General features: G+C 44.6%; 1 protein-coding gene across 1 annotated transcript in view; it reads left to right on the top strand.

Moving 5' to 3' along the window:
• Window positions 1–27676, top strand: part of SH3BP5 (SH3 domain binding protein 5) — a 221729-nt gene that overhangs the window by 109792 nt on the left and 84261 nt on the right. The gene's annotated exons all lie outside the window — the stretch shown is intronic.

Raw genomic sequence — 27676 nt, 5'->3', positions numbered from 1 at the left:
TTTGGATGCCTTTGGTTTAGCACGGCACAGGAAGGGGTGAGGGTAGCTTCCCAGGCAGTGGAAGTGCATTGCCTGCATTGCTATAGCTGGAAGAAGGGGACCCAGACACTGAAGTGAGCTGGGAAGGTTTTTTGGGTGGCTGCCACCACCCCCGCTCTTGCATTCGTTTACCATGGGGTGGTAAAAGCAGGAATCGCAAGCCCCCCCCCATCCCCACTCTTCCATGCGGCCGCAGCGGGCGACAATGGCAGGGACCGCCACAATCGCGGCAAAGTGGCTAGCTACGCCACTGAGACCAGGATACATTTAGAAATCCAGTGAGTCCTTTTGTTTAACAAGGAGATGTAGATAAGTCTTTCTGAGCATTGCCATTTGTTAGCAAAAGCTTATAAAGCGCACTTCTACCCATGGGTGTCCTGGCGCTGCACACTGACTCACTGTAAGCAGGATGCCTAAACCGTAAATAACCAAGTCCTCAGCCCCTTTCTAATGGAAAGGAGCTCTGAGGCCTTCCTAAGATGTAATGGCAGGCTGTTCCAGGTCACAGCCGCAAGTGAGGAGGTTTCTAGGCCAGGCCTGTCCTTTGTTCTTGTTTGCAGTTTTAGGAAGAACTACCCAGTCGGGTACTGGAACCTCACACTTCATTGGGCCCGTATTTCATCCTAGGGAGGCAAGTCCGTCCTCACATCTGCATTATCATACCAGAGACGTTTTACAGCATGGGCAAAGTGGGCCCCAGCCTTCCAGGTCCACAACCCCCTTCCCCCTTTCCCCTTTCCCCCATAGAGTCAATTCAGTTCTGTAGAAAGGCTTGGTTGGTGACCTTGAACAATGCTTGAACAGATTGTTTTAACTATTGTCTTTTTTTTGTGTGTTTTATTTTATTCATCCCATTCTTGTTCTCTATATTGTGACTTGCTATTCTTTATGTATAATCAACTTTGTTCATTGTAAAACGCTCTGATATCCGCAAGGATCTTGTTCGTGCTCTATAAAACCTTCTAAATAAAATAAATAAATACATTAATGTGAGTGCTATGACCATACCAAATCCATAAAAAAGCTTGTTTTAGATCAAAACAGGATCTTACATATCTGAAATAGGAGGGGGTCACAAGGATTATTTGCAGTAATATTAGTGAGCTGCTGCAGCATTATAATATTTAAAAACATGTCGCTATGCCTGAATATTAGATGCAAACATGTTTTGAATTTGGCCCAGTGTAGCTGTACACTGGCCAAAGATGGCATAAAACAGCTGAAACTGGATCGTTAATTCGAAGCTGTTCTGAACAGCGGCCCACCAAGCCCTTAAGATGTCCCTGTACCATACGACTTAATTATTGCATCTAATTAGCCTCGAATGCTGCAGGAGATGGCCGGCTCCAGCGTTCCGGCAGCGGTGCGCGCGCGCCCCTGGCTGCAGCACTGCGGCGCGTGGCCGCTCGAGCACAGCTTGCACGTCGATAGTGTTTTCATAGTCCCAATTAAGTGATTTTGCAACATTGATCCCTAGGTAGAGCTGTATCAATTTGATGCCGGTGTTCACGGGCTGCCAGGGGAGCGCAGCTCCAGATCTATTAATGGCTGCGGCTGCCAGGGCCAGGCCGGCTCTGCATGCCAGGAATGAGAACCAGGCTGCTGCCCTTGGCCCTGGGAAGAGGGTGCCTGGATGAGTGCCTGTGCCAAAGAGAATCTGCGGCTGGCACAGGAAAACGCCTGTCACTTGGTTATGATTTGTGATTCTGGAAGAACCATGAACTGCTACTCAAATAACAATTTGTGTAAAAAACATTGTTTGTCTTTGTTTTTAATTTTTTTTGTGTGCCAATCCTGCCCCTTTTTGCATTAATAATAATCTGTGCCTCACATTGACAGCTGTAAAATATTTATGAAATTATTTCTTCTATTTGCTGTTTTGAGTGTATATTTCAAAAGAAACAAATGCTGGTCTCTGCTGATTTTTCCCAAAGGTTTTTCCAGCCTTTGCAAAAAAAAAAAATACCAGCTATGTTTGTAAAATATTCACCAGGTGACAATGTTATACCAGGTTGGAATGGAAGACAGTCTCCTCCCTGACTGGAATTATGCTGCGGTTTCCGAGCACTCTCCGTGTATGAATAACTACTGCTTATTATTCAGCATAGACATGGACGTGACATGTTTCAATACACTCAAATCACAAGTTTTCAAGTTATCCTAACTTAAATACATTTATTTCATCAACCTCAGAAGGATGAGAGGCAGAGGCTGGTCAGCGCACTGCAGGTCAGTGATCTGTGGGTAAGTGATCAGATGTCCATCTGACTGCGACATCTTACTGGCCTTAAATACTACATAAGGTTAGGCCAGCAAGTCAATATGTCGAAGGAATGTGCATCCACTGTCCCTTGCATCATCCCTTGCATCCACTGTCCACAGATGCGACCACACAGTCAATTATATTTAAAACTCAGCTGATAATGCACCACACAACATATGAGTCCCAATCACATTCCAGAAGGCAACTTTTTTTTTTTTTTTATAATTTATTTTCCCTTGAAGAAAAATCCAATGATTACAGCACAAAACAGCCAATGCGTTTTGTCCATATAATGGACTTTTTCAGGGCAAGCTATAGTGTATGCAAAAAGTTTCCACAGCTTTTATCCAAAAACAGTCCATGCTGCGGCGCAAAAAGCAATTATGTTTCCAGGTCCGAGAATGCCAAATGTCCCATATGTGACGTGTATAGATCAAACAGTCTGGGCCAATCCGTCCCATCATACGTGCCGTAATAAGCCATGTAGGCGCACCTCTCCCGTCTGATCGATATCAAAAAGGGAAGATTTCAAGTCCTTTCAAGGAGCAAAGATATTTTCCTATGGAGAAAAAGAAAACCATACCTGTAATTTTCAGCTGATGTTTGCCTAAAGTTGTGTATGTGCTTATGCAAACTAGGAACTCCAGAAGTATTCATTGAAACTTAATCTATATTTACGGGAGTTCATAGACCTATGGATGCAGATCTAAGATTTCCTCAGGCATACGCTTCTTTTTCACAAACAGACCACTTACTGTTACAGGGGCCTTCAAAACTCCCGCAAACAAGTAGGCTCTCACTGCAATTGCCCTGGCTGGGACGGCGATTATTATCTCACCTTTTAAAATCCAATACCATGAGGATTTGAATTTAAAAGGTGCAATAATCATCACCGATTGTACTGCCCTTTTAATGGGGCATAAGATACACATTTTGGACCTTTTGTGCAACAAAATCTGCATGTATTGGCGTGTACCAGCAATGCTTAATTTGAGCGTGTGGTTTCCGGTGCTCGGCATCAGCACTTAATTGTCAGAACCTGCCCTCTTGATAGCCATGGCTACTGTCTGTTAAATTTTGAGATAAGGACAACACATATTTACTACATCAAATTGCATTGAAAATACCATTATTATAGCTTGTGTGGCCTTTAATAGTCGGAATTGGCCCGCTTGTGGGAGTGAGATGGTTATGTGTTATGTTGGTACTGTCATTGGCAACGCTGACAATGGTGGTGCAGGCTTCAGTGGCCTTTCAAGAAGGCCCCTGGCACTTCATTTTTTACAAATTAAGCACTGTTTACCAGGCATTTCCACCTGGTGAAATTGCGAGGCATGTGTGAACCATCACACAACTCGTAATTCCAATTCCTGTGCAACGATCGGATAAGAACGGGCCCCTCTTAAAGAGGACCATAGACTTAAAGCCTTCACGAAGGACCCAGTGTTATGTTATTCTCTCTTTTATAGCGCACGAATCACCGGGGGGGCATCTCGGCGCTATAAGTCCGAGGGACAGCATCGTCAAGCCTTGTTTTCCTGCCATTCAGGATCTTGTATCCCCACAAAGCGCACAGTTTCCTGCAGATCCGTTCACCAGCCAACTCTAAAGTTGCAATGGTTCAAGGCAGACCATGTGCTTCCCCCCATTGTGTATCCAAGTGCGGGCTGATGGATGCCATAATCACTCTACGAAGGAACTGGCCTGACATCACTTCCGCTGAGTGAGATTGGCTGGCTCCCTGCGGGCTGTAGCAGTGAAATGTGACGAGCCTCTGCGTCTGAGCTCACATCCGTGTTTGAGGCGTTGCATCCTGGCACAGTCACGGACACATGTTGCTATCAAGAGTTGTTTATGCTGGGAGGGAAAAATGGAAATGTTGTGTACATAATGCAGAACTGAAAAGTTCAGGGAAGTAAATCCGCCCTTCCTACTGGCCAGGGAGACCTGAGGATGAAGTGTAAACAAATCTAAGCTCACAGTACACTCAAACTTTAAAAGAAACGAAAAACGACATCTGCAGACATAAAAAGTAAAAATGTTTCCTTATCAGCTGGGCGCTGTTCATTTGGGTTGGAACGGCCTGCTACGATCTGAGCCCAATGCTTAATTTATGCTGGTGCTTCAGGTGGTGAGTGCACACACTCCTAGTATGCATACAACTTGCAATTCGCCCACTACTCAAAATCCTCTCCATAATAATGTAAGTCTCAAGGAGTGACCAAACACAGTTTGTGGATCAGCCACGGTGTAGTCCTTTATTCACATTAACTTTGATCATTTGCTCAAGCGAAGCGACATCAAACAATGTCAACATTTTCTTCATGAAGCCACCCGGTGTAAGCGCGCTTTATAAATAACCACTAACATTAACATTAACATTAAAATCTTCTGGACAATAAGATGCAAACAAGATTCAAAAGGTTACATTAGGCAAACGACTGTATTTACATTATAAACATTGCAGCAACCAAAAAAACCCTGTGCTTGTTGTGCCAGCAGGCCCCAACTTTGACTGCCTCTGAGTACCACCCAGGGCATCCCGCAGCATTGATGTAACACATTGACCAGAAGTCATTAGTCGCAACTTTCTTCAACCTTCCATCACAGAGGTAACTACCACACCAGGGCACCGCATCACGTATTGGCCCTACCGGGGTACCTGAACACCGTTCTCCTCCCCCACCCCCTTCATCCCCCCCCCCCAAAAAAAGTTCTTAACTCGGGCATCTCGGGTAGGGCAGGAGAGTCCAGCACCACCAGCAGGTCTGTCCACCCTCCCGCCAGCCCGGTGCCCCACTGAATGCTCCCCTGTCAAAGGGTCAGTCAGTCCAGATAAAAGGTCCACTTCTCAGTATCCCCCGCTATTTTGCTGCCAGGGACCCTGCCACAGGGTGAGGAGCTTACTGGTGCTCTCGCCATCCCCCTCTTGGCGGCCAAATGGTTCAGTTTCTTAACTGAGTTGTTCACTGCCTGAACAGGTGCACCCTCTGGTCATACCTGTCGTGGGATTACTACCGACCCAAGGATGTCAGTTGTCAGCAACAGATTCCGTACTCTTGACAACATGGAGAATGATGCCTCCGTCAGTCCTCTCCGACCTGTGGGGATCATGGCATGAACCCGCATGAATAATAAGGATGTCCGGGGTGGGGACTCTACTGGTTTCAAGCACCTTCTGCATTGATCAAATAACTCCAATAACTGCAGCCCACCAATCTCCACCCAATGGTGCCAGATGCCCGCTGTCAACTGTAACCTGTCCAACTTGAATCCGCTGGTGTGGCCACTCTGTAAACAAAAGAGTGGCCACGCCAGCATACACGTGGTCAACGATGAAGCAAACTCCTATCTACAACCCACCACCCAAATCTACTTCTATTCATCCCAATCCACCAAAACCAATCCCCACTCCACACGGCAAGACTGAGAACACAAGGTGAGAAACACTGCTGCTGCTTTTGCTATAGGCAGTCGATAATGCAGCACTGCTGCAAAACCCGCCCCAAGTAATGAAATAACGACTCCACCGCTCCAAAACCAGCCCCCACCCTTTCGGCCCACAAGGAAAAAGACCGGTGCCTGTTACGGTCAGTCCGGCCCATCTACTCCATCTCCAAACTACCCCATCCGTTTCCGCTCAAATCTATGCAACTCCACTCCAGTCTGCCCCATCCCTCTCCAATCTGCCCAACCTTACTCCAATCTACCCCACTCCACTCTAAACCAATCTACTCTACTTCATTCTTCCCCAATTGACCCCACTCCACGCTATTTTAAATCAACCTACCCCACTCTACGCTTTCCCAGTCTACCCAACTCCAAGCTACCCCAATCAACCCCATTCCACTCTACCCCAAACTACCCCATCCCACACCACGTCACTAACGTTTAGCCATGCTGAACAGCATCCACACTGGTGTACAACATGGCTAAACACATTGGCAAATCCAATAGGTCTTGTATAGGTGAGGACTATTGGCTTTGCCATTGCTTATTCTTTACTGGGGTGCCTTCGCTCCTCCCCTATATGATTTCCCCGCATGCACCTTCCTTGTTGTTTAATTACTCAGTGGGGTGCAGTTAGTGAAATGTCCATCTACACTAAGGCGGCGGTGAGAAGGCTGCATACTTTGCCAGACCTACATGGCCCTTCCAGTTGCGTGGCCGCTGGGCCTGCACTCTGTATCTGAGAGCAAGGTCCATCCCAGAAATAACATCAGCGCGTCCATCTATCCGTCTGGGGAGAAGTCTCTGTACTCTTGTCAGACACGGTTCCAAACTGGTAGTCATCAAGGCTTTGCAAGTCTGAAGAGTAGAGCCGACATGATGGAGTTATTTGAGGAAGCCAGTCACTTCTGGACTCCCATTTCCAGTTTCAGTCAGCGTCAGGGACACTAAAAGAGCCTCACTGGCTGCTGGTGAAGAAGAGAGTCAGATTGGGAAGAGGTGTGGCGCAGCGGCCAGGGCGGCTGACTCTGGAACACCGGGGCTCCCAGTTCAAGCCGCCCATATAAAAAATAAAATGATAACACTATGTTATTGTCATTCTATTTTTCCATTGTGAGGCAGGTTTACGGCGGGTGGGGGTAGGCTGTCATCACAGACTGAAGGGGAGGAGTAGTTGGGTCACTTAAGTGGGTATGATGGTTTCTCCGGCTTGTTTTGGGCCAGCCAAACAGTCATGCGCACTTTGCTTGTTCTTCCCCGGCTCTATGTTACAGCCTGGGTGGAGAACATGCTCAGGCTCATAGTCTGCGTCTTAGCACTGTACTATGGTGCTTAGACCAATTACGATGCTGCTGACATGGTGACTGCAGGGTCGCGATTGGCTTAGGGGATCCTATGTGTGCTTCCCGCAGGAAGAGAAGAGGACCGAGGCGAGGCTGTGGCTGGCAGCAAGCAATACACTTTTAGTTTATTTTTCTACCCCTCTCTGCCCCCGCCCCACCCGTACTACTCAGTTTCAGTAGCCACTGCTGGCAGAAGCTTTATCCACACTACAGCTCAACTCCGGAATAGATTACTGCAACAAGTAAGAGGCCAGTCCTACCTTTTAGGTTTCGCCTGCACAGCGCTTGCACTGTGCTTGAAAAATCTATTGTTTTTAGTATAAACTTAAATGGGACTTACATCCTGCATCCTCTCTTTCCTGACTTCTTATTGGTTGCTGTGTGTGGCACTTACCTTTCCTCCATTTCTATTGGTGGCTGCATATTTTGATGCATTTACCAATAATTATTCCTTGCCTGCTTCGCTAATCAGTTTCTCACAGCCAAAATACTAATAACAGCAGGCTGTGGTGGAACTATATTTTCATAAAGTTTAGCATTTTACTCTTGCTGCATATTTATATAACAATTTATCACCCAGAGAGATTAAGTGATTTGCATAGAATTACAGGATGTTGTGCGCGCCGCCGAGACTCCAACCGGGATCTCCAGTTCTTGAGTTAGCAGCTCTGGCTGCTGCGTCATATCCTCTCCACTTCCTTGTTATCTGTCAGGGAGCTCTTCCTGATTCTTTCTTTTTTGATGAAAATAGCTCTTTATTCATTACATAGGCGAAACCGATGCATCGCCAATTCTTGTTAAATTTTAGAAAACAATCCAAAAACCTGGCTTTTCTACTGTCCATTATGAGAGGTACAATTGGGCCCTTACCTAAGACTATGTTTAATAAGTATGGTAGTCATTCAGCACCAAGACGCCATTGGCATTCGTGCACTTTAGAAACCTAATAATATCATGATCATTGTGAGTCGAACCCGCGTGGCTTGGAATTCCCTGTTATAACTCCTGGAAACACTACCTCCCCTCTCACCTGCCCCCACCCAGAGCTAGTGCTACCGCGGAAATTGCTAACTCTGGGTGATTCAGTTACCTGGAATTTACAAGTGATACCCTCAGGATCCCATACAAGTGAGAAATTACCATGGCAATTGATAAATTCCAGACCAGATTCAGTGAGTAAGGCCTCCATTTCCCCTGAAATTTCACCTCTAAATTTACTAAACACACTACAGACCTTGTAGTACAGATGGGGCCGGTAACTATGAGGCCCTGAAAGTGTCAGGGCATTACTGGAGCTGGGAGTTTGAGGCCCATACTGCAATACTGAAGTACACCCCGGGTTTAAAGCCCTTATATTTGATTACCACAGTTATTGGGTCAGGATCCTTTAGGGTAAACATTCCTCCGGCTGAGCATAAGCACAAGTAGATTTTATTTTCAGAAATACATATTTTTGGTTTCAAGATATCAAGGCCAGATAGGTCTCAGCCAGTGATGTAGCTGAAAGGACATCTCTGTCTTTTAACTCCTTGCTTTCCTGGAAAATGTTGCATTGATGATGACTTGCACTGCACTGCAGGACCTAAGGCTCCTTCTGACCAGCTAACCGGGTCCCAGTTAACCGGTATGATTCCCTGGAAACTATTGATAAGCTGGGCCACTTGTGGGGAGTCAGTGGCCAACGCAAAGTGATGGACCTTTTACAGAATCTAGTGAGGACGCCCGAGACCCCACATCACACAGATATTCATAGGCTTTGGGCGGAATGTAGGAGCTCCCTTAAAGCGAACCCCCCCCCCACCCCCCCGCACTGCAGGGCCTGCAATAGGCTCCTGGGGTGGGGGGAGCCCCTCCAGCTGACGTGTCCCTTTTGGGTAGTTTGTAATGCACATCGCTCTGCGCAGCTGGCAGGACCAAACCGTGCTTGCAGAGCGGAGAGTACAAGGTCCCAGGAGTGAGATGGACAGGCTGAGAGTAAAACATCTCTTCTGTGCCCCACTGTGGGATGAAGACATATTCTATGTGGGGGGAGCATCTGGTCTCTGATGTGTTATATTAACCACAAGTTTCCGACCAACATGTTCTCATGCATCAAGACAGAAAGAGGCGACTTTCACTTCCCTTGTTAACTATTATCATCAACGTGGGATGTTTTAGAAGACCAAGAGATGGGAGCAACCAAGTGAAGAAAAGATACTGGAAGTACTGGCCCATAATAGCGTGACCTGCCGAGAAGGACCACTGCTGCTCCAGGGGGAGAGGGTGCACTGCAGATTTTACAGACAGTCACTCCTCTTTTCACCTCCCATGTGAGGTTGTTAACATGGCTACCCCAGAGATCTTGTGTACTGAGTAAATTTCAGCATCTATGTACCTTCAATTGCCCAGAGCATTTATAATCTACAAACTACCATATTGCTGTCTCTTGTCAAGGGTCTTGAGAAGCTACCTCGGAATATGCCTTCTTTCTGTGCCTTTTTAAAGAGTGCTGAGTGGGGCGAGTGTCTGAATACATGTGGGAGAGATTCCAAAAATACTGTTGTTGCACGGAAAAGTGACCTATCACCTGAAAGTTTCTTGGCGCTAGAAAGGAGAGATACGGAGAAACAAGATTAAATATTAAGGAAATTAGGGGCATATTACCAAGCAATAGCGATAATTATCGCTATTGCTTGGTTAGAGACAAACATTTACCGCTGAGCTGCGGCGATTTTTATCGCAGATAAACCTTGGTATTACCAAGGTTTATCGCAAATGCGATACAAATCGGCCGCAATGCATGAATATCGCTGAAAAGTCAGCGATATTCATGCATTAGCGAGCTAATGCTCTTAGCCATGTTATCCACCTCCCATTGGATAACATGGCTAAGAACTGCTCAGGGCAGGTGTTAGCTTTTGGAGATATTCGCACTTAGCGCGAATATCTCCAAAAGTTGGTAATAGGAGATAGCGATGTTAGTGATTGTTTCCAGTCGCTAACATCTTGGCACGCCCACTTTGCATGTCATTAGTGATAAATATCACTGACATGCAAAGTGGGGCCCAAGATGGTCGCTATCTCCTACTAGCTGTCGCTAACTGGTGTTAGCGACAGCTAGGTAATAGGGAGATACTTTTATCTCCGCTTTCTTGGCTTTTAAAGCCAAAAAAGCAGAGATAAACCCCCTTGATAATATGCCCCATAGTTTTTAATTTTTTCTTTAAGGCATAGTGCAAATTGATCAATGTCATGTTTGGTTAATGAATTTAACTCTGTCAGGGCAGGAGACTCTCCGTAGCCAAGATGAGCAATTATTAGTTATCTCTCAGTCAAGCTAAAATCTAAAGGTAGGACCCCTGTAAGAAGATATGTTGGCCTATCTCTGTAATCTCAAGAATGGCACTTACTGGGTTTGGTGCAATTCTTAGCAGCCTGTCCCTTCTCTTCTTAGACTGACTTGTGTAGGGCTCTCCTTGAGTCAGGATCTCATTGAGTTTGGAGCTTCTTGAGTCGATATCTTCTTGAGTCAGGACCTTCTTGAGTTGGGATCTTCTTGAGTCGATATCCTCTTGAGTCGGGATCTTCTTGAGTCAGGATCTTCTTGAGTCGGATCTTCTTGAGTCGATATCTTCTTGAGTGAGGATCTTCTTGAGTCAGGATCTTCTTGAGTCGATATCTTCTTGAGTCGGGATCTTCTTGAGTCCGGATCTTCTTGAGTCAGCATCTTCTTGAGTCGGGATCTTCTTGAGTCGGGATCTTCTTGAGTCAGCATCTTCTTGAGTCAGCATCTTCCTGAGTCGGGATCTTCTTGAGTCCGGATCTTCTTGAGTCAGCATCTTCTTGAGTCAGCATCTTCTTGAGTCGGGATCTTCTTGATTCGATATCTTCTTGAGTCGGGATCTTCTTGAGTCAGGATCTTCTTGAGTCAGCATCTTCTTGAGTCGGGATCTTCTTGATTCGATATCTTCTTGAGCCGGGATCTTCTTGATTCGATATCTTCTTGAGTCGGGATCTTCTTGAGTCAGGATCTTCTTGAGTCGTGATCTTGAGTCGATATCTTCTTGAGTCAGGATCTTCTTGAGTCGGGATCTTCTTGAGTCGGGATCTTCTTGACTCAGGATCTTCTTGAGTTGGGATCTTCTTGAGTCTGGATCTTCTTGAGTCATCATCTTCTTGAGTTGGGATCTTCTTCCTGGGTACAAGAGTGTGCATAGTTTTCAGCTGCCATCCCAGTTCTCCTCTGGACAGTCTCAGCTTATCATCTTTGCTTGGACCTAAGTCTCCCTCTAAACTCAGTTGAATTTGTAGTCTTTTCTCAAAATATGTAACCCCTTTCAGTTTGCCCAGGTATTAATGTAATATTCAATCACTCAATCAGGACATCTAAAGTGCGACTAATCCCCCGTGAGGGTATCCAGGTGCTGATAGACTTGCTGCTTCGGGAATGATCATTTGAACATCCAGGTCTTGAGACCTTTCCTGAGTTCCAGCAGGGAGGAAGACGCAAACTTTAGTACTTATGTAGCGCAAACATAGCAATGAAACAACAGAGCGCTGCACGCTACATGGTGGGACTGGAAGATGATCATTAAGATCTTTTAAGTCAAGTGTGAATTACACAAATAGATTTCACACATTACAGTTCACATTTTTAGGCACAGGGAGCTTAAGTGATCTGCCCAAAATCACACAATGTTGAGTGAGGTACTGAGGCTGGGATTCAAACCTGGATCCCTAGGTTCTAAAGTCAGCAGCTCTAGCCATAAAGGGCCATATGTATCATCAACCTGATTTGCGATTCTCAAATAGCGATTTTTAAGAAATCGCTATTTGAGAATCGCAAATAGGTATGTATGTACAAAATCGCATTTTTTTGGCGATTTCTTAAAATTCCTTAATTGCGATTAGCAAATTGCGAATCGCAATTAAGGAATACTTTCTCATTCATTTATATGGGCCAGGAGGCCCATAGGAATGAATGGGAAGTTATTCTCAATTTGCGATTCGCAATTTGCTAATAGCAAATTGAAAATAATTTCAAGGGTGCAGGGGTGTCCAAAGGACACCCTGTTGCACCACTGAAATATGCATGGGTGCACATGTGGTGCACATACATGCCCTTAGGGCATGTATGTGCGTCACATGGCACTTTGAAAAATGCAAAAATGTGCATTTTTCAAGGAATTCGCAACTTACCACCAACTTCAATTTGCGAATTCTTAAGGACATTTTGCAAATTTTTTTGCTTCATATATTGCATTTAAGGAATCGCAAAATTTGTGATTCCTTAAATGCAATTGCAAAATAAGGAATCGCAAATTTTGCGATTCCTTGCTTTGCACCAGATTTTGCTTTATACATACCATTTAGCAAATTCGCATTCGCATCCGCCTTTGCGAATGCGAATTTGCTTGATACATATGGCCCTAAGAGACATCTATGAAAGTGTGTCTCTGATGCTTTATAATACTTCTCTTTTTTTACATCCACCCCTTTAGCCAAAGCACAAACTTTACTAGAAGACGGTTGGAATATTTTGCTCTGGGGCAGCGTGACAACATTTCCCACATGGAACACACCCTACCGTTGCATCCTGCAGCCATGAATTAAAATGTAAAGCAGTCATGATTGAAAATGTGAATCCAATGGAAAGCAATACACATTTCTGTGATATAGCCATCCCTAGCTACAGTGTTAAATCACAACAACACGATCAGGTTCTCACACACGACACCCAACTCTTCTCATGTACAACACAGTGCTCCATCCAACCCTACGTCCAGACTCCGACATGAAAGCAACTGGACCAGGCAATAGCCCTGCAGAGCAGCCATGCACTCTTTAACAATTACAGTGCCAACGGTGATGCTGGCATTAGTAGTTAGAGCTCATCTACCTAGATTGAGTAGTGTTGGGATCACTAACAACTTATTGAAGGAGCCACCATATTTTTGTGCTGACTGTGGACTGCATTGTATGCAGCGACTCAGAGTTGGCAAAATCAAACCGCTTTGTACCCAAGCAAAGTATTGGAAATTGAAGGTGATAAAATCTTTCCAAGGTTCTTTGATGCAGGGTCCCAGCACTTTAAGCTGTACAGAGAAGCTTTTAAGGTAGTAAAGTGATGGGAACAGGTAGGTGTATGACACCATATGTGGTATGTATACCGAACAGCCGAGTCATGCACTCGAGGTACAACGATCACGCGAGATCCCTGCTCAACTCATGGGGTCTGCCGTTGGCATGGCATTTTCTATTCTAACCAGTCCAAAATACTGTGGAAAAGTGCAAGTGTATGAAAAAAATCCCCAAAATGACACAAAACACGTAGGGGCATATTATCAAGGGGGTTTATCTCAGCTTTTTTGGCTTTAAAAGCCAAGAAAGCGGAGATAAAATTATCTCCCTATTACCTAGCTGTCGCTAACACCAGTTAGCGACAGCTAGTAGGAGATAGCGACCATCTTGGGCCCCACTTTGCATGTCAGTGATATTTATCACTAATGAGATGCAAAGTGGGCGTGCCAAGATGTTAGCGACTGAAAACAGTCGCTAACATCGCTATCTCCTATTACCAACTTTTGGAGATATTCGCGCTAAGCGGGAATATCTCCAAAAGCTAACACCTGCCCTGAGCAGTTCTTAGCCATGTTATCCAATGGGAGGTGGATAACATGGCTAAGAGCATTAGCTCGCTAATGCATGAATATCGCTGACTTTTCAGCGATATTCATGCTTTGCAGCGATTTTTACTGCATTTGCGTTAAACCTTGGTAATACCAAGGTTTATTTGCGGTACAAATCGCCGCAGCGCTGCGGTAAATTTTTGTCTCTAACCAAGCAATAGCGATAATTATCGCTATTGCTTGGTAATATGCCCCGTAATACCCAGCAATTAGTATTATAATACCAGGTCCTACTGAGCAGTTGTCATAAAATAAGAAAAGAAGAAACTGCCTCCCCACCTGGTGTCACCCACGATAGTATTTCCCTCCCAAATGTATGTGAAGAGCTACTACTTCGGATGGTTCCTGGGGATGTAGGTTCCTTGCTGACAATTGCCACTTTACTTTTTTGGACCTTTTAATTTGACCTTTTGCATGAAATTGTCCTGGTGTCTCTCTCTTGTCAGCTTTTGGCTTCACTTCCGGTCGCCCTTGGGCACCGAACCTCTCAGTGGTTTCTTTGTCCCCGCGTGGGCTCTGAGGTTGATGTGATGTGAGATAGATCTGATGTGCAGTCATGGTTCACTTGGCGCCCATTATCCAACATAATGACTGAGTAAATTGGACGATGGTACCCGCCAAACACCAACTATTGTAGCTCTTTCCATGTCGCGTGGCTAGTATTTCTAGCATCGCGTGGGACCGAGTGTCTTATCTGCACTGTTAGAGTTTGCTGAATGCTGCAATGTACTTTTCTTGTGTTGACTTTAAACTGCATAAGCAACAAAATGTTACTTAAGGATATGTTTTTGCCTTGGGGCAGGCTGGCCATGTGTCACCTTGACAAGCACATAAGAGGAAAGGCAAACTTCTTTTAAGTGATTGGGAAATTTGCCAAATAAATGGTGCTGGGGCACATTCAGTCAAGGTCATCGCCATTGGGAAGTAGCCACATTCCTTCCAGGGTAATCCGCAATGGACTATGTGGTAGCCTTGCTCCGCCTTATGCAGTTTACAGTGGCCACCTGTGTTTTTTCACTGTCGTGGTTTTGCTAACTCTGCGATCGGCTGTGGCGAAACTCACCTCTGTTTGCAGAGTTAGGAAAGCTAGAGTCGGTGATTGCGCCTTCAGGCACTTGGCTTCCAAGATTTGGCATTCTCCACCTGTAGAGCTTCGGTTGGCTTCATCTGAATCAATTTTCAGAAAAAAACTGAAAACCTAGCTGCTTGCCTCCCATTAGGCTGCTCTGGTGTGCTTAATTTTTTGTACTTCGCTTCCTAGCGCTGGGAGCCTTCGGGTGAAGTAACCGTGCGCTTTACAAATGACATTAGTATTATTATTATCAAAGTGCATATCATTCATACTAATTACACATGCAATGTAGAGTGTGACAAAAGAGCAAAGAGGTGATGGCAAGCTCCATATCAAAGCACAAATTAATGCTATGTTACATTTCCAGTGCAACCCTCCGTGTATTGGTCCTGCGTCCTCCCAACCAGTGTTTTGCCAAGGTCTCCAGCGTGGTCGTCAATAGACTACTGCCAGAAGGATCCAGCGAGCTTTTCCTCCATCTGAGCTCTTCCTCCATCTGTTAATCATCCAGTCTCCTCCATATTTATCTTGCCTTGGGATAGCTCCAGTTACCCTGCAGGGCAATGCCAGCTCTCCCTCGACCCCTAGCCAACTCCTATCAGTCACCCTCTCCATCGTGTTTTGATGCTGCCACTACCGAGCGCCCTGCAGCCCTCCTGGAGACTTCTTGGTCACAGAATTTGATAGGGTTGAAGCTGTCTTTAAGTGAGTTTGTGATATAAGGAGCAATGCCTTATCCAATGAGAGAGAGATGCGTGGTATACCTTCTCCCGCTCCCTATGGTGCACCTACACAGCTCTACACAATCCGAGATCTTCCCCAGGGTGTTCAATATTGGCACATGTTTGCCACCAATGGGGTTTTTCAAAGCAGAATCAAGATAGAAGCTCAAGAAATAAGATTTTCCACCAGCATAGATGCATTTCAAAATGAATAATGATACTAGTAAAGTACAGCAGCCTTTGAATTACTCTAGCAAACCTGGGCTTTCTGGATGGGAAAACCCATGATTTGGTGAAAGGCTCTGATGACAAATTGTAAATTTTCTGGAGTAAATGAGAAACCCTGCCTGGGTGAGTGAATTTTGGACCTACCCTTGAAAGGATGAGCCCAGTTTCACCAGGACCAGGGTGTGGGGAATTGTATGGCACACACCTGTTGAGGGACTTCAGGCTAGATAGTGGATTCACTGTTTATGCAGTGCTTAATTTGTACCAGTGTTTTCTAGTGCTCGGCGACAGCACTTATTTCGTATCAACGGCACATATTTAGGGCAGTCCACCACATAGTGACGCTGTCATTCTATTTTTTTTTTAAAACACACCAGCTAAGTGTTTAACAATAAAATATACGATTCAAAATAATACCAGGCTGCTCAGGCTATTCTCATAACTTTGGGTCACCTAGTGCAGTCCAAATTGTAAACTTTGTATGACCACACAATGCATTGTGGGTAGGGGTGGTGGACAGGAGGGATGAAGCAATGTGTTGTTGAGGCAGGGGAGGTAAACTCCTTCTGTGGGCTGGGAAAGTGTGGAGGAGAGACCAGGTACAATGGTGGCTGAAGGCAGCTGGACAGACAGTGTCAAGTATTTGGGGAAGCAAAGGACAATAAATAGGATAGTGGACGGGAGCAGATAGACCATATAATGCAGTGAGGGAAGGTAAGGGATGGACAAGATAATGCAGTACAGGAAGAGTTCCAGCATGGTCCAGGAGCCGCATAATGAAGATCTGTATTGGCTTTCGTGTTGAGATGTCTAAAGTTCATACACATAACTTTGGGGTTCTCCCAGTTCAAGTATGAAATGCAGAGCGTACATGTCAGAAGGTAGGAGCAGAGATTTCCTCTCTCTCTTTCCGGCTTGTTCTTCTCAGAGTTCAGACATTCATTCTGATATATTCTGAGTTACTTACATAAACTTTAGATTCTTCAAACTCAAATAAACCGACTCGACTCAGAGAGGGAAACGAGGTACAAGTGACACAAAGCGAGCAAGGGAGATGTACAGACAGGGGTGTATGTGACACCAGGCCATTTATTTGGAGGAATTAGATTAGCGAGAAATTAGGTCGTTCAGAAGTATGGAAGGATACTCAAATTGGAAAATTCGCATATTTAATTGACCCTTTTGATAGGATATTATGGCCAAATTTACAATATGTTTGGAGCAAGCTTTTATATTTTCACGACCGGATCAAATGTACTTGGAATGGTTTTCAGTATTTTGTTCTAAATATTGTAACATATTCTGCTGAAAACAACAACACTTGCACCTCTTGATGGGGATCTATCGAATTGTCAGAAACTACGTCTCTGCATAAGAATCCAGTGTTAGATGAGTGAGTAATTATGCATAGATCAATTGGACGTGCAGTTGACTAGACATCATGCAATTACATCTCCAGCACTTTGACAAAAAGCTTTGAATGAGATGGCATTGCATGTATACATGGCATACATGGCACAAGTGTCAATAAGGAATTGGGTTGAAGGAAGGTTTAGATGGCAGAAGTGCAGTCTGAAGGTTGTTGATCTTGGACACATTTTTTAACCTACGGGCATGAAAATAAAATGACAAATCTGATGCTGATTACTGATTACTGTCACCGTAGACATTCAGTTTTAAATAAGCTGACAAGTTAGGCAACAGGTTTGCAGGCAAACATGTATTAGAGCACTCTGGCTGAATTAGACCTGCACCTCTGACCAGTCGCGGCAAGCATGACTTGCATGTGGGAGGGCTATGAGGTCACAGCGGGGGTGGGGAAGGGGGGGTATGATCTAATTTTAAAAATATATATAATTAACTTAACTTTCCGCTGGCCGGGTCCCGAGTCCTCTCTGCTCTCCACGAACAGGATTATGCATATAACAGTGGTTCAAATGGGAGAAAATTCAATTGCTTTGTAGACCTAAATGGTAAGCAAATCCGACAATGTATTTCACAAATTATTTTAGAAATACAAGTTCACCCTAGGGCAGAGTTACTTGTTAATGGAAAAAAAGAGGAAGGAAGGAAGAAACACACACCGTTTTGGATTTAATCAACATGGGTTGTCCAAAACAAAGTTAACAAAAATGTACGGATAACAGATACGTGCTTAAGTGAATAATAGTGACAAGTGATGTTGACTGTGTGTCAATATAAACATACATAAAAACAAATGGAGATCAGTCCAGGACTCAAGATCAATTTGTTTCAACAAATACATATGTTATCTCCTATTGCGGTTGAAACTTGGTATGGACTGATTGGAATTACATCGTCGATGTTTTGACCCTATAAAGTGGTGCTGGCTTTATCGCAACCGTATCGGGTCTTCATCAGGACTAAAAGGCAGGTGGACAACCTGTTGAATTTGATGTCCTGCGTCTATTTCTTTATTAGGACGAGGGCGGGGGGATGTGTCAGCCGACACCATCCACAACCGGAGGTTCATTCACGGTATCTTAAGCAATAATTGCGTAAAATTCCTCCACCAACCGGTGGAGAAAAGGGAAATTTTTCGTAAAGTGCCGCTGTGTGATCACTTCAGAACAGATTAAGGGACATCTCTCTCCTTCGTGTTCGGGCGATCAATGCGAACAGGAAGCAGAAGCACTGCAGGCAGCCAGGCTCCTTCCCTCCCCTAAGCCAATCACAACGCTGCAAGCAGTGTTGCATTGTAGCCTGCATGGAGAAAGGCAGAGTGTGCATGACTGGTTTGTGCGGTCACAGGGGGCAGGCCAAACAGTCTTTGCGCACTCGGGAGTGGGCAGGCACACATGGTAATATCTAAACGTTATTACCATTTTATGTTTCGTTTTCTCACACTACAAGAAAGCAGTGGGGCGTCGCTCCTCTGCCCTAGTGGGGGATCCGCCCCTGCCTCAGACCCAAAAACCCAAGACTAGTGTATACAGAAAGTACTGGACATAGCCCATGTTGCTGCACTGCATATTTCCCCAATTTAATATACCTTTTGGGAGATGAGATCTCAGGAATCCCAAATATCAATACCCTCCACAAGACTAACTCCATAAGCACGTCTCCGCAATGTCCGTTTCTTCTTGTGCCACTGACACCCTGCGGAACCTACTTGTGGGACTCTAGAGTCTTGTTAATACTTGATTTGATTGGTGTTTGAATGGGAAAACATCCTTTAGGATGAAGCCCCCAATCACTCTGTGCCTTCACAGTACCAAAAGCAGAACAAATGCATCTTTAGCACGCAGTCGTTCTGCATGCAAGTCATTACACCGACTTGCATTAGGGGGGCGCAATGGTGGAGAGGTGTTGGAATTAAAGCCCAACACCTTCCCTACTGTTGCACAGACTGGAGTTGGAATAGTAAATTTAACTATTCCGATATCCAGAGCCCCCCAAAGGCAAGTCTTAAAAACAACTTGGGTGCTGGAGAAATACGTGCTAAAGACACATTCGTTCAAATGACGGAGTTCCTAAGGAATGCGTGAAAAACACATGCGGAATTCCGTCATACATTCATTTGAATGATAATCTACTGAAATTGCTAGAGTGGGTCATTTCAGGATTGCCAATGGAGTTTCGTCTCCAAAAAGCTTTTTGTTGTAAGCATAGTAAAACAACCTCTTACCCTTTGCAGCTGACTAAAAGAGAGTACTTACACACAGGACACAATAACATTACAACAAAACAGAACAAATGCCAGTACTGAGTACTTATTAGCTAACTCAATTGATATTAAGACCTGTGAAACTAAAACCACCAGACCCACACTGTTCAATGTGCCATTGTTCATTTTATTTGGCAACATACTTTTTAATTGTTTATCCAAACACCATATACAAAGAAAAGAATATATATTCACAAAAACAGCATCAAAAACAGACTTAATAACACCCACTAACTCACAGAGAACAGTGTGGACCTGGTGGTTTAGTTTCACAGGTCTTAATATCAATTGAGTTAGCTAATAGTACTCAGTGCTGGCATTTGTTCTGTTTGTTGTTATATTGACTCAGCCTTACTGAGTAGAGTCGAGGCCCTTTGGTGTTCTTTGGCAATGACATTACAGGCACTAATGACATTTCTCATCCAATTGAGTGACTATTCAAAAGGAAGGCCAGATCTTGTAGAAGAACAATTTTTGTTCACAATGAATTTGTCCACACACAATACAAATGTAATGTGCAGCCAGCTTACCCTTTGCTATGTTGGAAGACTGGCACAATGCATCATATTGCTACACTTATATTTGATAAATCAAGTATAGGCAATAGTTGTACAGTCAGTATTAGAGCCATTCCTATGTCTCAACAGCCAGATTTCAGGTACAAGCCCTCGTGCATGGATCGCCGAGGACTATGGAAGGGGCAGGGGACGTACTCTCACACGCCCATAAGAAAATAGTTAGTGCTGTCAAGGCCATATAGGTGTGAACTGGCCAGATCACTGACAAAACTTTATAAGAACTAATTAGTAAATGGATAAATGAGTTTTATGTAGATTCATCTTATGTGGCTATCTTGATAATATTGCACTGTCCGAAGTTACAATCCTTGGATACGTCAAGGCTTGCCACTTCTTTTGCCATAGACCGCCCCAGCTGGTAAATAGCATCTGGAGACCAGGAAGGACTGGGTAGGTACCACGAATTATTTCTGAGCTGCAACTGGAAAACTCCATGATCTCCAATATAACACAGGTCAGACATTTGAAACCCCCCAGAGATACAGAAGGACCGCCAAGTCGAACACCCTTGAACCCATGGCTTTATTTTGTTACTGGCTACACAAGCATTAACCTATCAGTCAACACCGATAGCTTGTACAAGACGTTCCTTGCATACTTATTTTTGCTTTAAACTTTATGCAGCTATTTTATCTGCATCAGGGATTAAGTTAATAATTGTTCTTGCCTAAGGGCGCCAGTCGTGCAACCCAGTGGAATATTAACGTAGTCACTTGTGCGTAAGATGTAAAATTGTGAAATTGAACTGAGAATAACCTGCACTTCAGAGCAGAAAGAAGCTGAGGCTTAACTAAAAAAAGAGGAGACTTTTTAAAATATGGGCGGTGTAGAGGGCGCTTCACGGATATTTTTGCACATGTAAGTTACACTCATGTACACATTGCATATATTACTGGTCACCTGACGGAAGTTGTCTGATCCTGATATACAGAGTCAGTTTCAATGGACCTTTGATCGGATTTAATCCTTTGGCCAGTTTACCATGTGGCCTGTCCGACCAGGAGCAGGACGCGTAAATTGGTCAATCCACAAACCTATTTAAGATCCTCTCAAGCCCTCAAAATTTACTCTTGCTAAGAGTGGGAGTAAATCCCTTTGCTGAGTGGAAATGAAAGGTTACTCCCTATGGGAAGGGCATTGTACATTGAGAAATTATTCTCTGGGAAGAAAGAAAAGAAACGAGCATTTGTAAAGCCAATAGGTTTTACCTCTGCAAAATGTTTTGGTTTAGTTAATATTTTATTTAGACATGTTGCACAGCAGCACAAGGTGCTGGGCAACATGGCTGAAAGCTTTAAACAAAGTGCCAAGAGGAGGCCAGCAGGGAGTATGTTATAATGCTTTTTTTCCTCATAAAACATGTTGCACAGCAGCTCATGTGGCTGTGCAATATGAGTAAATACAATGCAGGGTGTGTGGTTTAGAACCAAAGGTGTGGGGGGGAAGGGGGGGGGAGGGGGGGAGGGAAAAAACAGACGGGGTGAAAAATGAACAGAGGGGTGGGGTGAAAATGTGGACGGCCGGGGGTGAGGGAAAACTGACGACGAGGGCCGGGGTAAAACGGACAGCAGGGAATAGGAGACGTACAGTGCCATGTACTCTTATTGAGTGCTTGGCCAAAATGTAAAAATAAAGTACCTTCAGGAGAGCACAGCCAGCCCGGGGAAGAATGCAAGAGTAGGTGACCAGCCAGCAGGAAGCAGGAGCATGACCAGTAAGAGGCAAGGAAACGAGAGTTAAGTGGACGCCAACCAGTGGTACGTATTGGTAAGCAATGGGCGGGCTCTAAGCCCATGTGTATGCTTTTTTTGTAACAATAGCTTTCCCTGACAGCGCATGCTTACTGTAGGCGACACCAAAAAGATGTTTGCACATTCCTCCCATGCATTCCTCTGAATCTCCATATATTACATAGGGTATGCTCGGAGGACTACGAGCAGGGTCCTGGAAAGCTAACATTTTCATGGGTTTCTGTGTGAAATCCTATGACGTGTTGCATATCCCCAAATGTGCTCAAATCTATGTAGGTTGCAGGCTTAGGTCCTCACTGCATAGATTGACGCATGTCTTTGTTATTCAAGTCCACAGTGAGAACAGCAGGGGTCTGGCGTGGACTTCACTAATAGATAAATGTAGCATTTTATGGTCCTGTGCAGCGCGCGTGCCCCTATCGCGCTTTGTGGCCCCTGCGTTGTACCCACTGTGACTGCTGCACTTCGAGAGCCCCCGCCTCTAGCGATTACCAGTTGCACTAGATGGACGTGTCAGCCAGTGGGTGACTCAACATGTAGGGGCCCCATGCACAGTATGCTGAGGGGCCCATGAATCCTTTCACTCACAGCTAAACAGCTCAACTATAGGACTTTCGAGATGGGCCCCTCCTATTATGGATTGAATGCGAGGGAGGTGCTGGGGGCCCTTCCACAATCAACCAGTGTTAACGATGGTGCAAACCTGTGTTTTGATTAAACATTAAAGACACAGAAGTAGAGTGGCCCAACATCAGGGTGAAAGGGCATGTGATCCCGCGTTCTGTGATGTAATGAGCATGTGATGTCACTTCCGTCACACCCAGCATGCTGTTGAAATGCCCCTACACCAGAGACACCATGCTGGCTTGTGGCTTCTGCAAAGATAACAGTCAGAATTTCAAAAAGCTAAAAAAAGGGTAAAGCGGCAGAGAGAACTTCTCCTGGCATAACTGGGCCGGATTAGAGTCAAAATGTAGATTTTCCAAACCCTGATGGTCAGAAAATCTGGATTTTTTTAAAGACACAGAGGCTGATATTATTGCAATCTTCTTTATTTAGCTCAAAATTACTCTCTAGTGCTGTCAAAGCTATCTTGCAATGTAGACAAAGACTCAGGTGAGAGTAAATCAAGAATATTTACATTCCACACTGGTCAAAATCGTTAACTTTGGGGGAAAAAAGTAAAAGATAAAGTGTGCCCACTTTGCGGTTGGCATCGGTTTACACTGCCAGGGAAGCATGTGACGTGTTCTGTTTTGTGAGGCCGATGTCCATCCTTTCTGTGGGATGAAAGAGGTTCGAGCCTAGGAGATAACCTTTTACCTTTCACCTTTGCTAAGGGTGCTTGTCTTGAACATTCCTAAACTCATGCTTCCATCGCTAAGCTACTGATTGCTTATCTCGAATGTTGATTATTCAAAATGCTTTTAATTAAGAATTGTTTACCTAGGGGTCAGGTTACTTATTTATCCTGCACTACTGACTAGCAAGCGTGAGCAGCAAAGCACAGTTTAAGTTGCCTACAAGAAACCTTTCGTATAGAACATCTTGGAAACCTGTCATGCTTGCAGCTTGGACGCTCCTGCACACTGCCGTCACATCGGACTGAAATAAAAATAACTTTTGGCAAGATTGCCAACATTTTTAAACCTCGACGAACAGTAGATATGGTATAAAACGGAGTGAACTATCTGATGTGTATGTTTAACATCATTTTGGACGAATCAGACAAGCTTTGTGCTTCAATGCTCCCCGACCAGGACTTTCAAACTAATCACCCTGTTTAGATGAGCAAAAATGCAGACCATGGCACATCTGATGGGTCAATGGGTCTTATGCCAGACACGAGCATTGTCACGGCAGGAGAAGTGAGGAAATTGCATCTGCCCGTGCCTCCATGCGGGGCAACAAGCTCAGCGTAGTCTGTTTTCTCTCTTTTTTCTTTACTTCGGAGCCTGCAGCTGGTGCACCTCGGTGGCTGAGTGCCTTTGTAGAAGCTTTTCCTCCAAACCTGTGTTTTACGAGCAAAATTCACAGAAGGGTCTCTGGACTATGGCTGCCAAGTGGCTCCATCCCATGAGGACACAAAGGGGGCTATTCACATAGGCATTCTGGAGTACGCCCAGTAGCCCCAAAACATCTAGAATAAGAATAGTCTGGGAATATTCATACACATTTACTATGCATAGAAACCACTGTGCCCACTTTGCAGAGTTGACAATGGGGAGGTGGGTATTTCGGGGCAGCATCGCAGAGGTGTGTAAAGGCGCGTAAAAGAGTCTTGCTGTGACGCTACTTCCCAAACTCATCAATGCTTTTATGAATTGGACCCAATATTTCTGGGGCTTCCTGTTACAACCCAATGTGTTCTGGGAGTTGTAGCCAAGGTTTGTGTCCATGAATACACTGGACAGGCAAACCTGATTGCAATGCCTTGTCACAGAGAGGTCCAGGACAGTAATCCTGGTGCTCTGATCACATGGATCTGGTTGGGAAACCTATTTTTTTCTGAAAAATTCCATGCTAGAAATTGAGCAACTTGAGACTAGTTCAAGCTCAGCGTCTAATGTCAACAACTGAGCCACTGTGCGCGTGTGTCAGATGTTGCAAGCACAATGGGAGCTTATCAAACCACGCACGGTGATAACATGGTTGCACAACTCTTGTATGGTAGGCAGCAGAGATATTTTTAAGGTTTTTGATTTTATGTAGTTGCTTTTAATGTTGACACATTGTTTTGTGTGTTCAGCAAGATCTCATAAGCTGGTTTTGACTTCTGCCCTGTCATGAGTTTTTTTTGTTTCCCAACCAATCACATGATAGAATAATTTTGAAGACCTCTGAATGGGCAGTTGCAAATTAATTTGGATATTAACCAGAATTAACCAAAAGGGATGACAATAACATTTAAACAACTATTTCCTGCCATCAGAAAGTTCAACAGGGAGATACTTTGGGTTTAGAAGTAAGACACACTTTCAACTTCCCATTAAAATGAAGTGGTTAACTGCTTAAAGGATAGAATTAATTGAAGTCATATTTGTGTCTACCTAAGGGGGGAACCATGGCTGACTTAGCGTTTTGTCTCTTGAGGGTGGAGGTCTCTCTAATCACATTTACCGGATGTTTTCTCAACCAGAAAAAGACTTTCAGATTAATAAGACATTGTAAAACCGATCTCCGTCCCCATTGTTAATGAAGTCAAGTGAGCGGCCACCATTTAGGGTTTGTAAAAGGGTTAGGAAAATAACCAGGGCTCAAGTCGGGGTACCACGCGGGTGGACGGCGTCCCCCCACTTATTTTACCGGGGGGACGTCGTCCCCCCTGCCAAACAGCTGGACTTCACTCTGTGGTCTCTCTGGAACGAGGAGCTCAGCACCTTTCGTGACGTCACTTCCTGTCGTGATGTTACTTCTTGTGACAGCGTCCCCCTACTTCTTTTTTTACGACTTGTGCCCTGAAAAGGACAGAGGGGTGGAAGGCTTGGAAATATTGGCAGTCGGGCTGCATTTAAGCCCCTCGTTTCCACTCACTGTCCAACTCCATACTGAGACCAGCAATATGAATATCAGCCGTGACCCTTCTCCAATAGGAACAATCCATCCTGAACTGCCAAACCACGCCCCCCTCAGTTGGTAGGGTTTCCTACCAACTGAGTTGGTAGGGTTTCCTGTGTTCCCCTCAGGAGGGGAACACAGGAAACCCTAGACCAGTTTTGCTCCAAGTTGGAGCAGATGCAACCATCCCAGGCACAGTTTAAAAAGCACAAAGAAAAACATTTCATAATTCTTCAACAATTACTTTTTTTTTTAAGTTTGAGTTTATTAAGAACAGCAAAAAAGAACAGCAATACAGTGATTTAGAATAAGTCCTATTTAACAAAAAAACATAAATATGATGCTGTGTAAAGATTAAATATACAAAATCCAAGTATGCTTTTACTTTTATGTTTTTAAACATTTTTTTTTATACAAGAACACATTAGCAATTCTTTTACAGGGTTAGTATAGGTTGACCCAAGCACAGTTTATACACCAGTGTCCTGAGACATTGTGTCACGTTTGTTTAGCTATCCCCCCATATTGATAATTAGAGAAAAAGAAAGAGAGGCAGGCAGAAAAAGGCAGAAGAAGGGGGAAAGAGGAGGTAGGAGACAGGCAAGGAGAGTTACATTTCTTATGAATTACATCTGACATTCTGTGGAGATGTCGGCACACATGCAGACCGGTGTTGGTAGGCCTCCCGGCTAGCGGCAGCCCAGAGACGGCGACCTTGGTTGAGACCAGTTAAGTACAATTGTCTCCGTGGTGGGTCCATAGGGGGTACCAGGTTGTGTATCGCCGGTATATCTTATTTTCATGGAGGTTTGTAAGAGTCTAGGTATGTATCGAGAGAGTTCCACATCCTTCTGGATGCCGGTTTCCAGGGAGAGTTCTGTAGTGCATTGTGGTCCGCTCCTCTGAGATGGGTGATCCAGTTGATCCAGCCTTTGTAAGATGTCTTGCTTGTGTCTATCCAATTGGCAAGGACCATTTTCACTGCTGCTGTTAGTAGCACGTCTAGTAGATGATGATCGGATTCAGATCTCTATTCTGTGCTCATAAATGCCATGGGTAGGGTGGAAAATTATTTTATTAGCGTACAACCAAACAAACCATTTATAAAGACAAAGATTTTCTCCCAGAATGCTTTGAGTATTGGGCATTGAAAGATAAGATGTGCTAAATCCCCCGTTTCCTTGTTACAGTTCCAACATAATGCGTCATCTCGGAGGGCTAATGAGAATAAACGGGCAAGGGTCCAAAAAGCCTTGTGTAGTAGCCAAAATGTTGTTTGTGAGAGCACCGGTGGAGATCTTATTACGTGAGACCGAGCTCCATAGTGTGGACCATTTTTGTTTGTTATGTGTGGCGGTAGATTGTTGTTCCCAATAGGCAACAGTCTTATCATTAAGTTTAGAGGATTTTGAGCGCACAAGTTTGTAGAGCTGCGAGACCTGGTGCCCCAATTTATTAATCTTTGACACAAACTGGGAGATTAGGTTGTAAGGCGGATAATTTGGCTTTTGACAGGGCCTGAACGGGGATTCTCAGCTCCAGCCTGTAACTTGTACATGTAATCTACAGGCAGGAGGCAGTCTCTATCTGACATCATAAAAGGAGTGAATGGGCGGGTAAAGGCTGCCGCTTAAAAAAGAAAAGCGCATTTCTGATTGGAAACACCGCCTGGAAAATCATGTTAGACTTTTTCTGTAAATCAGGGACTTGGACCTTAATGTCAGCCTCTCACCATCACGTTTGTGGCTAAAAATACGGAATAAGGTGATAAACATGCCCTTTAAAGATATATGACGTTCGGTTCTCAATAAAGGGACTTTGCTTCCAAAGATCAAGGCACAGAAAAAGGCAAAGCAGTCATTCATACCTCATCCGGCCTCACTTGGCTCCGGTGTAACATTTAAAGGTCGCGCCCCGCCTGGATATCTAATTGGATGATGTTTTTTGCATCAATGATGCAGAACACCAGGGGATGCTGAACAGGGAGGCTAACTGTACCAAACACTCGAAATAAATCCATGCATGAAGGTGTGCAGACTCCCAGCCAGCAGCCCTCTTTCTTGTCCTGTAGTGTCTGAGATGCAGCTCAACACACAAATTCCTGCACTTCCACGCCGTACCTGTGTGTTGATGATGCATGCACAGAACTCAGGTCCACCTTTGGAAATTAACTCAGTGGTGGATGCAAATCCCATAAATACTCTTTCCCATCACATCCTTTAAGGAATGGGCGGGAATCCCTTCTTGACAAACCACGCTTGACCGTTTATTGAGAATTTGTTTTTGCCACTCCTCCCCCTTCGGCCTCTTGTGGAA

Source organism: Lissotriton vulgaris, chromosome 10 (assembly GCF_964263255.1).
Source record: "Lissotriton vulgaris chromosome 10, aLisVul1.2, whole genome shotgun sequence".
Taxonomy (NCBI): Eukaryota; Metazoa; Chordata; class Amphibia; order Caudata; family Salamandridae; genus Lissotriton; species Lissotriton vulgaris.
This window is presented reverse-complemented; position numbering and strand designations above follow the sequence as displayed.